Below are 4,912 nucleotides of genomic sequence, written 5' to 3'. Positions count from 1 at the left end.
CTCAGTTTCAATATGGGAGAAGGTAATAGGCATTATTTGGCACTGAGAAGTGAGGAGGGGGTTATCCACTGGGGGAAAGAGGTAATAAGTAGACTAGTTTTGCTTTGAGAAGAAAAGGTTCTTTCGTACTAGCATTTAATAGGTTAATTTGCTGAAACTTTCATTTTCTTCCAAATGGGTATCAACTTTTCTCTCTCTCTTAAGAGCTATGAAATTCCAATTGTCTCTTAGAAAATGGATTGCTAAACACTTGCTTTTCTTGGCTCCACATGCATGATTACTGCTCTCCTTAAATTTGTGGACATCTTAATGTATATAAGATGTTCTCCTCCTGCTTTTTTTTCAAAAACCTCTCACAAAGGAAGAGAAGAAAGCTCATCAATGGAAAATGGTATTTGCAGCAAAACAACACCAAGAGCTGGCTTCACTCTCAGGGGAGAACCCTGCACCTCATCCTTGTGGAAGATGCTCTTTCTTGATTTTCTACAAACTTGTATGAGGAATATTGTATTGAGTCAATCAGTAGACATTGATAATTTCCCTCCTTCCAGGTTTTCAAATAATAACACCACATTCTAGAGTCAAGACTCAGATTCTGTTTTAAAGCTAGAAGCTGGCTACTCACACCAAGATGGCATTAGAGGTTTTTAGAGTTGAGACAACCAAGCGACACTTTGTTAAAAGCTTATATGGGCCAATTATTAGACCTACAGAGTTTTATAATCAGCTGACCTTAGAAATCTTGTTAAACCACATGTGAAATTGTGGCTCAATTTGATTGTTCTTTGTTGCACCTTCTCTCCTCTTTCTACCTTCTTGATAGTTGCTATTTATTTGGTACTTTAAAATTTTTCTTCTTATTGACGTATAGATCCATCACAAAAAATGTCATAAAGATACCTTGATCAATAATATGTTCAGAGTTTCTTAAAATCCTAATATGTATTGAGACCTGTCTAAAAGGCCTAGTTTTGGAAGTTGCCATCAGCAGCAGATTTTGCTGAATAGCATTATATGTGTTTAATAATAAAGTTTTCTTTTTTTATAAACTATTTCTTGTGGAACTATATTCTGTGATGCCGAGGTTACAAAAAAATATCATTTTTCTGTTACTGTTAGTGTTTTTCAGGTACCCATTTTTAAGTGGATGCACTTTGGAAACCTAGGTGATTATCTACATCAGAAAAACACCTTATCCTGGGCCCCATCGGGTGACTTGGACAAAGCAATGCAATTTAGATAGGGGAAATGGTACGTATTACGTTTTCGAAGAGCCAGCTTCCAATAATAACCATCTGACCCTTGTGATCCTAGGTTCTCAATTTTCCTTTTAAAGAATGCAACAAACAATGCTGCCAAAGCATATTTTCTGTCGAGTGTTCATGGATTTGCGAGTTGCTGGGCAAATTTTTCCGTCTTCAGTATTAGAAGACACAAACATCAAACACTTACTTTTCTCTTACAGTAGCTTCTCATGCAATTGTCTCATGGCATATGCTAAATTCTGGTTTGTGTCTGAGAAGAAACTCCCCATATGTGAATACAGGGAAATAAGGGTATGATTTTAACCTTTTTCTAGGTTTTGTTTTGTTTTGGTCTTTTTGACTTGGGTATGAGCTCAATGTCTGCTAATTAAAAGAATAAACAGAGCAGCCCATTGCTAACACCAAAACACATTTATTGAGTGCCTACCTTTTGCCTATCCTTTTGCTATACTCTATTCTGAGACAACTTAAGCAACATATCCTATTTAAGAGACATTTTAATAAACTAGCAGTTTGGAAATTCCTGATAGGAGGTGGTGTGATATTCATTGTAGCTTCCTTAACTGCCAAGTAAGCCGTCGACCTGAAAATGTCTATGCGGAAAGATGATTAATTTAAAAAATAATTTCTAAGAAATACCCTGTATCTTTGTACAATTCCTTGGTCTCCAGGGAAAGAAGTCCAGATAACTTGAGTGTTATTTGGCCTGGTAAAAATGTACAACCGAATTCTGATCTCAATTCCTGCTTCTCCTTCCTTTTCTCTTCTTTCTAAATTAAAGAGCAGTTTAACATTAGCAAGGGTGTTGTATTAGTTTCCTATTACTGCATAACAATTACCCCCAAATGCAGTTGATTAAAACAACCAACATTTATTATCTCTCAATTTTAAGCTAAGTAGTCTGGCTCAGAGTCTCTCATGAGGTTGTGGTTAGAAGGCCAGTAGGGCTACATTGTCTGAAGGCTTGACCAGGACTGGAAGGTCAACTTTCAAGATGGCTCACTCACTTGACTCTTAGCAGGAGGCCTCACTTCCTTTCTATGTGAGCCTTTCCACAATGTCCTTAGGACATGGAAGCTGGCTTTCTCCAGAGGGAGTGATTCAAGGGACAGTAAGAGCAAGAGGGAGGAGAAAGAGAGAACAGGAACCACAGTGGCTTTTATAAATTAGTTTCCAAAATCATATAACTGTCTCTTCCTCTTTGTTCTGTTTGTTAGAAGTGAGTCACTAAGCCCAGCTCACATTCAAAGGAAGAGAATTAGACTTCACATCTTGAAGGGAGGAGTATCAAAGAATTTGGGAACACACGTTAAAACTACCATAGTTGTCCTTATCATTTAGAGTTTCCAAAGAGTTTCCAAACACTGTTTCTTCAAGAGTTCTCAGTGATAGTGGTGTCTTTCTCCCCTACCATTAAAGTGCAGGGTCTCTTGCTCTAGAAGAACCATAGTAAATTATCAGTCATTTGCATAAATCTCTGCTTCCAACTGCTATCCTATTATATTCTGGGTAGAATTTGTTCTTGCCCGTGGAGAAATGATAATGTGCTGAGACATTCTGCTGTACTCAAACAGAGCACTTCCCTGTGATTTTAAGACTTCCCATCATCATATTTTCATTGTCATGAGGACGGTATCACAGAAGAGCAAGTATAAGTGGACTGACATTTATTTTGTGAGCATTGAGGAGAGAGAGACACACGTTTCTCTAACTTTGTGGTTCTCCTTGGTAAGACAAATTTAAACAGATCACATGTTCATAAATTAAGTTTAAAAAAGAGCATTAGCATATACTGAAGTAGAAGGTAGGATAGTAATAAGGCTGTTTGTTTATATTTACCTTTGAGAAACTCTAAGTATTTCTAAGGTATTAACTTAGAGACATGTTAGTGAGAAAAGTAGTGGTCTGGAGGTTCTTTTTTTCTTTTCTAAAAAAACTTTTATATTAAACTTCCATTTTTGGTAAACAGATCTATGAATTATAACATATATATATAGATTCTTGTAACCACTACCACAATTGAAATACCAAACTATTTCATCACCCTCTAAAATCTCCCTCTTGCTATTTCTTCATAGTCATATCTCTTCCCATTCTTAAGTCATTTCAACTTCTGATCTTTTTTCTATCACTGTAGCTTTGTCTTTTTGAGAATGCCACCTAAATGGATTTATATATATGTAATCTCTTGAGACTAAGTTCTTTCATTCAGCACAATGCTTTTGAGATTAATCCAAGGTGCTGTGAGTATCAACAGTTCATTTCTTTTTGTTGCTAAGTAGTATTCCATTGTATGGGTATACCACAGTTTATTTATATATTTGCCTGCTAAAGAACATTTGAGTCGTTTTTAGCTTTTGCCAATTATGAATAAAGCTACCGTACACATTTGCATACAAGTGGTCAAGTAAACATAAAGTTTTATTTCTCTATAGTGAATATATAGGAGTAGGATTAGTGGATCACATGACAATTGAATGTATAATTATATAGAAAACGTTCAAACTATTTTCTAGAATGATTGTACCATTTTACATTCCCACCAGCAATGTATGAGGGTTCCAGTTCCTTCACATGACTACCAACATTTGGAATGATTAGAGTTTTTACTTTAATCATTCTGTTAACTATATAGTGGTATCTCATTATAGTTTTAATTTATATTTCCCTAATGGCTAATGATATTGAACATTTTTTTTATATATTTATCTCCTATATATCCTTTTTGATAAAGTATCTGTTCAAGTCTTTTGTTTATTCTTAAATGAGTTGTTTTTTTACTGTTGAGTTTTATGAGTTTTTTATATTGTTCTTTTATTGTCATATCTAAGAATTCTTTGTCTAAATCCAGGTTGTGTGTTTTCTCCTATGCTTTCTTTTAAAAGTTTTATGCTTTACATTTAGATCTATGATTCATTATAGTTAAGTTTTGCATAATGTGTGAGGTTTAGATTAGAAATTGTCCATCTATCTATCTGTCTATCTATCTATCTATCTATCTATCATCTTTCTCTCTCTCCCCCCCATCTCTATCTATATCTGTCATATGGATATCCAATTGTTCCAACACCATTTGTTGAAAAAACTACCCTTTCTCCATTGAATTGCTTGTGCATCTTTGTCAAAAATCAATTAGCCATACTTGTGTTGGTCTATTTTTGCATTTGATCTTATCCAAAAGTCTGAGAAGTGATGTGTTGGTCTATTTTGGTACTCTCTGTTCTATTGAGATTTTTCCGGTTCTTCATGGGCTGAGTAATTTTGTATTGTATCCTGGACATTTTGAATATAATGTTATGAAACTCAGAGTCTTGTTTAAATCCTATGAAGAATGTTTGAAGGTTTATTCTAATTAGAAAGTCTTTCTGATTTTCCCACTCCTCATGTTAAAACTAGAGAGCTTCTACTGGAACTCTCTCTGTGCCCTGTACCCATTTGTAAATTTCAGCCTTTCTTGAGTTTGGGCAGGGAATATTGGGAAGAAAATGATAAACTCATTTTCATTTCCTGAGGCAGCCAAAAATTCCTCCAATTTGTGGAAGAGTGAAAATGGACTCCCCTAATGTCATAGCTCTGGGACCAAAATATTGTTATGGCTTTTTTAGAAAAAAAGTCTGCCATGACCAACCAATTAATAATTTCAAAAT

At 35.0% G+C, this 4,912-nt stretch overlaps 1 pseudogene; it reads right to left on the bottom strand.

Moving 5' to 3' along the window:
- Positions 1-322: 322 nt before the first annotated feature.
- On the bottom strand, positions 323-442 carry LOC120599562 (uncharacterized; annotated as a pseudogene).
- Positions 443-4,912: the final 4,470 nt, after the last annotated feature.

The sequence above is a fragment of the Pteropus medius genome, unplaced genomic scaffold (assembly GCF_902729225.1).
Source record: "Pteropus medius unplaced genomic scaffold, Ma_sr-lr_union100, whole genome shotgun sequence".
NCBI classification, from domain to species: Eukaryota; Metazoa; Chordata; class Mammalia; order Chiroptera; family Pteropodidae; genus Pteropus; species Pteropus medius.
The sequence above is the reverse complement of the archived record's forward strand: the minus strand, read 5'-3'. Positions and strand labels throughout refer to the sequence as shown.